We start from the raw sequence: 13,086 nt of genomic DNA on the forward strand, positions 1-13,086 counted from the left end.
TAGCTAATCTAAACCTTGATACTATGATCACTGTTCCCTAAAGGTTCACCTACTGACACTTGTTCCACTTGACCTACCTCATACCCCAGAACCAGATCCAGCAATGCCTCCTTCCTCGTTGGGCTGGAAACATACTGATCAAGAAAGTTCTCCTGAACACACCAGAAATTCTTCCCCCTCTCTGCCCTTTACACTATTACTATCCCAGTCTATATCTCAGTTTTGAAATTTTCAATCAACAGCTTTTTGGGGTGAGAGTTCCAGATTTCCGCTGCCCTTTATGTGAACAAGCCTTTCCTGACATCACCCCCGAATGGCCTAGCTCTAGTTTTAAGGTTATGGCCCCTTGTTCTGGATTCCCCCACCAAAGTCTGCCAAAGCTATATACTTCCAAGAAGCATGAGCAGCAACACCAGGAGACCACAGCCTAGGAGGTTTGAGACATTGGAGGTGGACTTTTAGACAATACTACCTGATGCAATGTGAATACTGCTAAAAAGTCACCTTCCTGGACCTCAGCAAGGAACAGTGTGAAAGGAGGCAGAAGCTTAACAAGGAGATGATTGCAGACTGCTGTCAGCTCCTGGAACCAGACCTTCAGCCATGGAGTGGCATCTGTATGACACTCTCAGAGGAAGTGAACTCAACTTCTATGCCGCTGAGTGCTAGTCAACAGAAGACATAACTTAGATCAATCAAAGTACAGCTCAGGTATCATTCATGTACCAGATAAAGGGTTACCAACTCTTGCTGAATGTATTCCTGTTGACATGATTTTCTTCCCTGAAGAGGTTAGGGTGGCCCGAATTTTAAAGGATGAAGGCATTGTGTAGCTAATGATGGTTGCAGGTCTTCATGTCGTACATGGCAGAGCTCAGAGCTGCCCCATTGCCTCTTTGGTGAAGTTCTCCCTTATACACATCACCTCACTAAGGCCCCTGTGCTTTGCCTATATATTCTATGGGGGGAGGGGTTATTATCTGGTGAGGTCCAACCTCCTTAAAGCTGCCTAACTTTCCTTTGCTCCATGTGCTGCCCCTCCTCCTCTGCATGATAATGGCATACAAAGCTGTGCTCATAGCGAACACCATACTTGTTCCTGAGGAGTCCTCACTGTGGTTGGGAGGTGAAAATCTGCCACTGGTCTTACACTGTCAGAAGCAGTAAGAAGCAAGTGCAGGTCTGTGTTGGCAGAAAGCCCAAAGAATGGCTACAAAAAGTCATTCCCAGCTGCACAAATTGCTACTGAAACTCTCCACACGTTTGAGGCTCACAAAGTTCTCACTTCTGCCCGTCTCAGCTAATCCTGGTAACAGCTGAACCTCATCATTCTCAGCGTAACTAACCCTGAGTGTTTTGCAAGTGTAATTGCGGGAAACTTGGTGCTGGAGGGCCACTGGCCTCATTAATATTTATTTAAATGTGCTCAATCGGGACTCGGAGCACGGATTGCGGAAAGGGCCAAAAAGCGTGAGGGAATTCAGGGAGATTGATTTTCTTGTGGCAAATTTGTGTAAATCACTTCCAGTTCCAACCAAAGCTGTTGCCAAAAAAAGTTACTTGCCCCAATTGTACGCTGAAATTACAGCGAAAACGATGTGGAAATTCTGGGCCAGTATGTTTTACTGGAGATGTAATTCTGCAGAGAGAAGTAAAGGTTCCAAAAATATAAGTATTACCAGGTTTAGTAGAATGAAACATGAAATATCTTGACAGTTGCAGATGGAAAAGCAGTGATCATTTAGTTCTGTGCGTATAATTAATGTAGAATCTTTCTCAGTTGCAAGTAAACAGATTTGCTTTTTTAACTGGTTGTCATAGTTCAGAAATATCCTGTTACAAAGTAGGTTTTGCCTGTGTCCAGTTTCTTTTTAAACTTGTACTCTTAGAATGCCAGAATCATCATGTAAGAGGTTAACTCCCTAGGCTACGCAAAGTATTTTTTTAAACAGAAAATCATTTTTTTGAACTAGTCTTTTTGTCTACTCGAGGTGCAAGTTCCTTTAAGCCCAACATAATAGTGGTTGAAATGATAATTAGCTAATCATGGGGGGCCAGGGTGGGATTATTTGCAATCTGAACCATTGCACTGTACTGTTAGAGATGTCCCCATTGTCCCACCAAGTGACATTGCGATATCTTGCTATTCAATTTGCAGTGTGGCATGCAATCAGACCGACTCCTGGAAGGATAAATCCTCAAACTGGGGGTAGTGACTTTGATTGACAGCCAATTTTGACACTCACAGGAAAAGGGCCAGGTCCTTGATTGGATTGCCATCTATGATTGACAGCTTGGATGGCAGAAACTTCATTTTACCAACTTATAGTAGTAGTTGTTAGTAAAGAAAGACAGACTTGCATTTATCTAGTGCTTTTCATGATCTCAGGACGGCCCAAAGCACTTTGCAGCCAATTAAGTACTTTTTGAAGTGGTCACTTTTTTAAAAATTTGTTTATGGGATGTGGGTGTCTCTGACAAGGCCAGCATTTATTGCCCATCCCTAATTGCCCTCAACAAGGTGGTGGTGAGCCACCTTCTTGAATGGCTGCAGTCCGTGTGGTGAAGGTACTCCCACAGTGCTGTTAGGGAGGGAGTTCCAGGATTTTGACCCAGCAATGATGAAGGATCGGTGATATACTTCTAAGTCAGGATGGTGTGTGACTTGAAGGGGAACTTGGAGGTGGTGGTGTTCCCATGTGCCTGCTGCCCTTGTCCTTCTAGGTGGAAGAGGTCGCAGGTTTGAGAGGTGCTGCCAAAGAAGCCTTGGCAAGTTGCTGCAGTGCATCCTGTAGATGGTACACACTGCAGCCACGGTACACTGGTAGTGGAGGGAGTGAATGTTTAAGGTGGTGGATGGGGTGCCAATCAAGCGGGCTGCTTTGTCCTGGATGGTGTTGAACTTCTTGAGTGTTGTTGGAGCTGCACTCATCCAGACAAGTGGGGAGTATTCCATCACACTCCTGACTTGTGCCTTGTAATGTAAAAAGCCATGGGGGTGATTTCACCTAGCCGAAATCAACGTTAATGGGCTGTGACCGCTTCAAAATGGGGTCATTAGATTTGCTGCCCCGTTAACGCTATCGCTTCAGCTGCTGCCATTTTTAAAGGGGCCTTTCCATGGGCAGCCTGAGCGCCTGCCTGTTTCAGGTGGTTGGCCTCTTAGCTACATCATAGGACCCTGATTTGCATAGTAAGGAGTCTAAATGCAATTTTAAGCATCATGCGGCTGGAATGTCCGCCCATGTGTTCTGGTGTTGAGGGGCTTAACAAGTGGACCTTAAATGAACCATTGCTGGCCGCTCCCAAGACAGCCCCAAAACTTTTTCCTAGTTACATTTTTGTGAAGCCAGAGGAGCAGGAATGTCAGGGCCTTGAAACGGCTGACTCCCGCTGGCAGGAACAGGCCAGCCACCTGAAAGTTAAAATCTACCCCCAAGAAGAGAGAAGTTCGAAATAAAAACAGAAAAATGCTTGAAATACTCAGCTGGTCAGGCGGCATTCATGGAGAGAGAAACAGATCAACGTTTCAGGTCAATGACCTTAGAAAAAAGGTACTCGACCTGAAACGTTAACTCTGTTTCTCTCTCCACAGATGCTGCCTGACCTGCTGAGTATTTACAGCATTTTTCTGTTTTTATTTCAGATTTCCGGCCTCCGCAGTATTTTGCTTTTGTGTGAGAGAGAAGTTAGGGTGTTTTGTGCAGCCTGAACTCATAAGTATTATGTCCGTGTGTAATTGAGACACGGACTGCAGGAGTTGGTTACAACAGGTCTTTACTGAGTGGAGACAAACTGGAACTACTATGCAAAGTTACTACACAGGCTTATATACAGGGGTGGTCACTACTGGTACTGCAGTATACAGGGGCTGCAGAATATAGTTCCTTCTGCAAAGTACATACACTACAATTCCTCCCCTTTTAGCTAAACAGTACATAACATTCGATTAATAATTAAATAACATATTTACAATTACAGTTGCTAGATACATTAGCTGAAGTTAAGCAATTATAAGTTCAGTCTTTGAGGAGGCTTCCTGATTCTGTCTGGATAACGCCTCTTTGGGGTATCAGGTTCTTCTGGCAAAGTTGATTCGGGATCAACGTCGTTGTTTGGTTCGTCTGCTTCCAATATCACCGATTCTGAGGTAGATGCAATTGGTACTTCGGTTTCATCACCAGGTGTATCGGATCGTGGTGTGGAATTGACGTTTTCCAGTGACTCTAGAATCTGGTCAGCATGGCGTCTTACAATGCTCTCTCCAACATCCACGGTATACATTAGGGGTCCTTGTCGTGTGCAGATCGTTCCTGGCTGCCATTTCTCTGTGCGGTAGTCCCGGGCCAAAACTGGTTGACCTATCTTAAAACTCCTGGTCGGCCTTTCATTCATATTCTGAAACTGCCTGTTCTCCACATCTCTTCTGATGTTTGGCTTAACCAAATCCAAGCGGCATCGTAGTCTTCGATCGAAGAACATCATGGCTGGAGTTTGGTTGGTAACTGCATGTGTCGCATTCCAGTAGGCAAACAAGAAGTTATCCACCTTGTGTTGTAGGGGTATGTCTTCATTACACATTGCCTTGATAGACTTCTTGAATGTTTGAACGAACCTCTCAGCCAATCCATTGGTGGCTGGATGATATGGGGCGGATGTGTAATGCTTAACACCATTGTTCTTTAAGAACCTCCGGAACTCTTCAGACACAAACTGTGGTCCATTGTCGGAGCAAATCTGTTCAGGCAGCCCATTTCTGGTGAATATGGTTCGTAAGACTGTGATAGTTTTTTCTGTGGTGGTTGAGGACATTTTTATTACCTCTGGCCACTTTGAATGTGCATCCACCGCAATTAAAAACATCGAGTCCATAAATGGACCAGCAAAATCAATGTGCACCCTTTGCCATGGAGATGAGGGCCACTCCCATGGATGTAGAGGGGCTTGTGGTGGGGCGTTTTGGACCTTCTGGCATCCTGTACAGCTCTTGGTCATCTCTTCGATTTCTCTATCGATTCCCGGCCACCACACAAACGCTCTAGCTAAGTTCTTCATTTTTACCCCTCCCAGATGACCCTCATGAAGCTCATTGAGCACTCTATCCTTCAATTTGGGTGGAATTACTACTCTGGGTCCACACATCAAGGTTCCTCTGCACACTGACAGCTGTTCTCTTCTCGGCGAGAATGCTGGCAACAGTGGTTCGCCATGTGCTGGCCATCCCTTCACCGTTAAATCATAGACCCAGGAGAGTGTCGGGTCATTTCGTGTTTCCTTTTCTATGTTTGCATTCGTCACAGGTAGACATTCGACTATGGTTGAGTGGAATATCTCCACAGGATCCACTGCAGGTGCTTCTTCCACCGTCGGCAACGGTAGGCGCGACAATCCATCAGCATTCCCATGCTGTTTAGTTCCTTTGTACTCGATGTCATATTGGTGTGCCCCTAGGAAAAGGGACCACCTCTGTAGCCGTTGTGCTGTCATTATCGGGACGCCCTTCTGAGGGTTGAAAATGGAGACAAGAGGTTGATGATCAGTTAGTAGAGTAAATTTCTGACCATGCAGGTAGTGATTGAACTTCTTCACCCCCCACACCAGGCTGAGGGCCTCTCTGTCAATCTGGGCGTAGTTACGCTCGGCTGAAGTTAACGAGCGTGCCGCAAAAGCTATCGGCCTCTCTGAACCATCAAGGAATTTATGTGACAGTACCGCTCCAATGCCGTAGGGAGACGCATCACACGCCAGTCTTATCGGTAGTGATGGGTTGTAGTGAGCCAATACTTCTCTTGAAGTGATTAGGTCTTTACTCTTCTGAAAGGCCCGCTTACATTCATCGCTACATTTCCATGCTACTCCAGTTTGTAGTAGGGCGTTCAGTGGGTGCAGAATTGTGGACAAATTCGGCAAAAACTTATGGTAGTAATTCACCAATCCGAGGAATGACCTCAGTTGCGACACATTTTCAGGCGCTGGTGCCTTAACCACCGCTTCAATTTTGTCAGGGGACTTATGTAACCCCTCTTCATCAATCACGTGGCCACAATACGATATCTGTTTCTTAAAAAACTCGTACTTGGGGCGATTGGCTCGTAGCCCATGTTCTCTTAGTCTAGTGAGCACCTGCTCTAGGTTGGCAAGGTGTTCACTGTCATCTTCACCTGTCACTAGGATGTCATCCAAGTAACACTGAGTCCCCGGAATCCCTTGCAGGACTTGTTCCATCGCTCTTTGCCATATCGCCGGAGCTGATGCTACCCCGAATACCAGTCGATTATACTGGTAAAGACCTTTGTGAGTGTTTCACAGAATCACAGAATCTACAGTGCAGATAGAGGCCATTTCGGCCCATCGAGCCTGCACCGACACATATCCCACCCTATTCCCGTAACCCCATGTATTTAATCCCCTAACACTAAGGGTCAATTTATCATAGCCAAATCAACCTAACCTGCACATCTTTGGACTGTGGGAGGAAACCGGAGCACCCGGAGGAAACCCACGCAGACACAGGGAGAATGTGCAAACTCCACACAGTCGCCCGAGGCCAGATTTGAACCTGGGTCCCTGGCGCTGTGAGGCAGCAGTGCTAACCACTATGCCACCGTGCCCCCCGTGAGATACTTCCTAGAGGATTCTTCAACCTCCATCTGCAAATATGCTTGTGCTAGGTCAATTTTTGTAAAACGCTTCCCTCCAGATAGTGAGGCGAAAATATCTTCTATCCTCGGGAGAGGATATTGTACTGTGTGAAGGGCTGGGTTCACCGTCACCTTGAAGTCCCCACAGATGCGAACCTTCCTTGGCTCCTCAGACTTATTGTTTAACGTTTTCTTCATGACAGGAACGATGGGTGTCGCCCACTCGCTCCAGTCTACCTTAGATAACACGCCTGCATTCTCCAGATTCTCCAGCTCTGCCTCGACGGCTGGGCGAATTGCATACGGTACCGGTCTTGCTTTGAAAAACTTGGGAATTGCATTCTCTTCTATTTTTATCGAGGCGGTTACGCCTTTAAGAGTTCCCAGTTCTTGTTGAAATACCTCTTTGGCGTTAGCTAAGATTTTTGACAATCGTCCAGGTGTGACGTCGTCATCCTTTTTACCAGCCACAGTCAGTGCCTGAATGGAGTGCCAGTCTAAACCTATCTTTCTGATCCATTCACGTCCCAATAACGGTGGTCCACCATCTTGCAGTATGTACAGATACAATTTCTGTATTTCCTTGCCGTTGTATTCGACAGGCACCCTTATTTTCCCTCTGGGGTATACTTTCTGCCCCGTATACATCTTCAAGACAATGGATGTCTCTTTCAAGGGTATGTGTGAGAATAGCCGCTCGTAGTCTCATCGATTCATGACGGTCAGGGCTGATCCTGTATCCAATTCCATTTTGACTTGGGACCCTGCTATCGTGAGGGTGACCCAAATGGTTCGGTGATCCTCTTTTGCGATTATGTTGTGAAGTTTGAGACAGCTTAGTCTCTTGTTCCCGGATTCACTATCGCTCTTCTGGTCTTCGGAACTACTGTCCGTCATCTTTTGTACTTTCCTGTACTGTTCCTTAGTAGCCTTTTTGTTGTCGTTAGTCTTCTTCCCAGACCTGCAAACTCGTGCAATGTGTCCCATCTTTCCGCATTGCCTGCATATTTTGTCCTTGGACCAGCAGTCCTTCTGGTCATGGGTTGTTCTGCCGCAGCGATAACATTTTTCAAATCCACGTGTCATTTCGTTGGTGCCGTATTCCTGTGGCTTTTGCTGTATTTCCGCAGCTCCCCTTGCTGCTGCTTCGTACGATACTGCCACGCTGAAAGCCTTATCTAGCGTCAGCTCTTTCTCTGAGAGTAACCTCTTCTGGGTTCCTTCACTCAGGAGTCCACAGACAAATTTGTCCCGTAGAGTATCTGTCAGTCCTGCTCCGAACTGGTAGTGCTTTGATAGCTTGCGTAGTTCCGTAAGGTAATCAGCATTGCTCTCATCTTTATGCTGATTTCTCCTGTGGAATTTAAATCTTTCTGCTATCAGCAGCAGTGTAGGATTTAGGTGTTCCTGTAGGATATCAACAATTTCGTTAAAACTCTTCGCCATCGGTTTGGCTGGAGTGATCAGGTTCCGCAATAGGCCGTATGTTCTTGCGCCCATTAAGTTTAGTAGTACCGATGCCTTTTTCTCATCGGCTACTTCGTTTCCTTGCAATATACTTCGACTCTTTCCACATACTTGGTCCAGTCTTCTATTGCATTATCGAAGGCAGTGATATTGCCAGTCTTCGGCATCTTGGAAATCTAAGATGGCGCCTCCCGCGCTTTGCCTTCTTCCCCGCTGGATTAAGATGGCGCCTCCCGCGCTTTCCATCTTCTCCGCTGCTGCTAGCGCTGTTGCTGGCGTTTTATGCCTTGATGGTGACGCCCTATGGTCTTTGCGCACTTCCCCCCCCCGCGCTGCTGCTAACGCCGCTCTCCGCGGTGCCCGTGGCAAACTGCAGCTCCTCGCGGCTTTCTGCGCTTCTAATTTCTTTTATTTTCCCGTCATCAGAGCAACCCTACGGGACACTTTCCTCCCTCTTCTCGGGTCTGTACGCTGCCCGGCTTCGTAGCACCTGTGTGCTCCACCCTCTCTCTCTCTCTCCTCTTCCCGACAACGCTGCTCAGCCCCGTTGAAAAGCCACCCGATCGAGCTCTAGCCCACCGCAGCCCAGGAAGGATCAGCGTACTACCTGCCACCAGCCCGATTAGCTGGAACATCATAGGCAGGATAACCAAGCCCCGCTCTCGACAGCCTCTCCTGCAAATCTTCGCATTCGATGAATCAGAGGCGGTTGCCCACGGTCGACGCCCGTTTCTTCTGTTTGTTTTTTTTTCTTTCTTCCTTCTGGCCTCGACCTCGAACAACTTCGCTTCAGGGATGGTTCCCCATGAGGTGGTGCAGAACTGTAGGTAAGTTCGGATCTGCTCGTCGCCAGTATTATGTCCGTGTGTAATTGAGACACGGACTGCAGGAGTTGGTTACAACAGGTCTTTACTGAGTGGAGACAAACTGGAACTACTATGCAAAGTTACTGCACAGGCTTATATACAGGGGTGGTCACTACTGGTACTGCAGTATACAGGGGCTGCAGAATATAGTTCCTTCTGCAAAGTACGTACACTACAAGAATTTGCGAGTCTTACTGGTTTAAAAATTCTGTGATAGCCTGATAAGTGGTCAGGCTTGTCTGATGTTACAGTAAGTAAATGTCTGGTGAGAGACCCTGAAAGTCTGAAATGGCGCGCATCCCGGTGTAACTGCTGAGCTGAGCTCGCCAGGAGCCTTTGCTGCAAATTTGCCAGGATAAAGAAAAGCTTCCCTCATTGAGATGCCAACGGCAGGTGCCTGGGCCACGAAGGGCGTGTCTAGGGCACCAGCCCATCCAAAAGGCGGCAAAATCTGACTGAAAAGTGTTAGGCCGGGGGAGGGGTCTGAGTTCCGTCTCCCGGAAAGCCTTCTGCATTGTTCCCAAATACCCACAGCTAAAATGAAACAAAAAAATCCTGCCATTCCTAAAGGGGTTTGGGCCTGGACATCGTGTAGGGAATGTGAGATTTGCTTGCGGGAATGACTGGTGATGTCAAACTTGAGAAAATCTCTAAGAGTAAAAACTCCAAAATTGACAATAATTATTACTTCTCTTGTGTGCTTCATTTACATCAAGGTACTGACTGAATTCAGCCATCAATACTCTTCCGGCTCTCAATATCTCAGGGTCCGGTTCGACCCTGAGCTGAGTTCCGACCCCATATCTTCTCCATTACAAAGACCACCTACTTTCACCTCTGGAACCTTGCCCACCTCTGCCCCCAACTCAGCCCATCGATTGCTGAACCCTTCCTACACGCCTTTGTCACCTCCACACTCAATTACTCGAATGCTGACCTCCCAAACCTCCGAGTTCAGATAAACCACCCTGGATTGAGTTCTGGCTCATTCTATCCCGCCAGCCCTGGATGTGTCACAGCTTGTACCATACTCACGGTACCTGTTCTCACCTTGATAACGGCAAAGTGAATGCAGGAGGACAACCTGTTGGAGAAACAACTGCGCACCTACTGGAAGGGAGAAAGTTCCCAACAGTACATTTACATTCTGTCACATTCCAATGTGACTGCAGAATGAGTGGAGCTGTCAGTCTGTTTCGGAACTGCCTCAAAGTTTCGTATTGTTGACTCTTTGTGCTCGCCGTAAGAAACCCTCCCAACCCCAGGAGACAGACTGGCAGCGGCTCAGCTCTGAGCGGCGAGCGTTGTCCCGTCCCACTGCCCACCCAGTCCCAGGCCCCGGAGACCAGCAGCAGGAGCTCCCACTCCCGCCCCAGCCCCAGCCCCGAGCGGCTGGGAGAATGAGCAGAAGTTGCAGGATACCGATACCTCGGACAACGAGGACAACGCTGCGGGTTTAAAGCGGAGGTGAGTCGGACTGTTTGCCATTGGCCAGCATTGTAGCGAGTTTCTACAACATTAATGACATTGTTCTGATCTCTGGAGACAACTAACCTCAACCAGGAGGATTCGGTTCAAATCGTGTTTCCCATTGAAAGGATGTGCGCTCCCTGTCTACACTGGATGCAGGCATTCGAGTGAGTGGAGTGTAAAAGATTCAAACACCTTTGACACATTATTCCAAGCCAGGTTTGCAGCTGGACACAGATTGTCAGAGAGAAAAAATACAATTTCTGCTTTGGCCACTGAGCAAGCTGACGTAAACGAGTCTTCATCACTCTAGTCACAGATGTTTTTTGTTTCGTCCTGGGAGATGTGGGATTTAAAGAATTTTCCTATAAAAATGGAATGAAAGCATTTCCTGTTCCTCTAAGAAAGTTATCAAATAGATGTGTGTGTTTCAATATTAAAAGGACATTGCCCACGCCGTTTTACCAGGTAGACACTGGGACCTGATGATGTCATTGCCTCACTCGGGAAGGAAGGATAGGAGGTGGGGTGGCAGTATTGGTCAAGGAGAATGTTACAGTGTTGGGGAGGAAGGATGTCCTGGAGGGATCAAGGACAGAATCTATATGGCTAGAGTTAAGAAATAATAGAGGTGCTAGTACACAACTAGGTGTATTCTATAGACCACCAAATAGTGGGAAAGATATAGAGAAGCAAATTTGCCGAGAAATTACAGAGAGCTGCAAGAACTACAGAGTAGTAATAATGGGGATTTCAACTATCCTAATATAGACTGGGATCGTAATAGTGTAAAGGGGAAGAATTTCTGAAGGGTGTTCAGGAGAACTTTCTTGATCAGTATGTTTCTGGCCCTACGAGGGAGGAGGCATTGCTGGATCTGGTTCTCGGGAATGAGGTAGGTAAAGTGGAGCAAGTGTCAGTAGGTGAACATTTAGGGAACAGTGATCATAGTATAAGGTTTAGATTAGCTATGGAAAAGGACAGAGAGCAATCTAGAGTAAAAACGTTTAACTGGGGGAAGGCCAATTTCAGTGGGATGAGAACGGATCTGGCCCAGGTGAACTGGAATCAAAGATTGGCAGGCAAAACTGTAATGGAACAATGGGTTGCCTTTAAAGAGGAAATAGTTCAGGTACTGTTGAGGTACATTCCCACTAGGGGGAAAGGCAGGGCAACTAAAGTCAGGGCTCCCTGGATGACGAAAGACATAGAGAAAATTATGAAGCAGAAAAAGAATGCGTATGGCAGATGTCAGGTTGCAAATACATCTGAGAATCAGACTAAATATAGAAAGGTCAGAGGAGAAGTGAAAAAGAAAATAAGAGGGGCAAAGAGAGGGTATGAGAATAGAATGGCAGCCAACATAAAAGGTAATCCAAAAGTCTTCTATAGGCATATAAACAGTAAAAGGGTAGTAAGAGGAGGGGTGGGGCTGATTAGGGAGCAAAAAGGAGACCTATGGATGGAGGCAGAGGGTATGACTGAGGTACTAAATGAGTACTTTGCATCTGTCTTCACCAAGGAAGAAGATGCTGCCATAGACATAGTAATGGAGGAGGTAGTGGAGATAATTGATAGGATAAAAATTGATAAAGAGGAGGTATTAGAAAGGCTGGCTGTACTTAAAGTAGATAAGTCACCAGGACCGGATGGGATGCATCCTACGATGCTGAGGGAATTGAGGGAGACAATCTCGGAGGTACTGGCCATAATATTCCAATCCTCCTTAGATACGGGGGTGGTGCCAGAGGACTGGAGAATTGCAAATGTTACACCATTGTTCAAGAAAGTGTGTAAAGATAAACTCAGCAACTACAGGCCAGTCAGTTTGACCTCGGTAGTGGGGAAGCTTTTAGAAACAGTAATCCTGGACAAAATTAACAGTCACTTGGACAAGTGTGAATTAATTAAGGAAAGCCAGCATGGATTTGTTAAAAGTAAATCATGTTTAACTAACTTGATTGCATTCTTTGATGAGGTAACAGAGAGGGTTGATGAGGGTAATGCAGTTGACATAGTGTACATGGATTTCCAAAAGGCATTCGACAAAGTGCCACATAATAGGCTTGCCAGCAAAATTGAAGCCCATGGAATTAAAGGGACAGTGGCAGCGTGGATACGGAATTGGCTAAGTGATAGAAAACAGAGAGTATTGGTGAATGGTTGTTTTTCAGACTGGAGGAAGCTATAAAGTGGTGCTCCCCACTGCTTTTCTTGATATATATTAATGACTTGGACGTGGGTGTACAGGGCATAATTTTAAAATTTGCAGATGACACAAAACTTGGAAGTATAGTGAACAGTGAGGAGAAGAGTGATAGACTTCAGAAAGACATAAACAGGCTGATGAAATGGGCGGACATGTGGCAGATGAAATTTAATGCAGAAAAGTGTGAAGTGATACATTTTGGTAGAAAGAATGAAGAGAGGACATACAAACTAAATGGTACAATCCTGAAGGGGGTGCACGAACAGAGAGACCTGGGGGTATGTGTGCACAAATCATTGACGATGGCAGGGTAGGTTGGGAAAGCAGTTAAAAAGGCTTACGGGATCCTGGGCTTCATAAATTGAGGTATAGAGTACAAAAGTGTGGAAATTATGATGAACCTGCATAAAACACCGGTTCGGCCCCACCTGGA

At 46.4% G+C, this 13,086-nt stretch overlaps 1 protein-coding gene across 1 annotated transcript in view; it reads left to right on the plus strand.

Annotated features, from left to right (window-relative positions):
• The first annotated feature begins 10,224 nt into the window (after positions 1–10,224).
• The window catches only part of LOC147111076 (uncharacterized), a 91,607-nt gene continuing 88,745 nt past the window's right edge, over positions 10,225–13,086 (plus strand). Inside the window, exon 1 of the mRNA XM_086001594.1 lies at positions 10,225–10,441. The gene's annotated coding sequence lies outside the window, so the exon portion shown is untranslated. The remainder of the gene's footprint in view (positions 10,442–13,086) is intronic.

This window comes from Somniosus microcephalus, chromosome 11 (genome assembly GCF_052327205.1).
Source record: "Somniosus microcephalus isolate GS21.2 chromosome 11, FLI_Smic_1.0, whole genome shotgun sequence".
In the NCBI taxonomy this organism is placed as follows: Eukaryota; Metazoa; Chordata; class Chondrichthyes; order Squaliformes; family Somniosidae; genus Somniosus; species Somniosus microcephalus.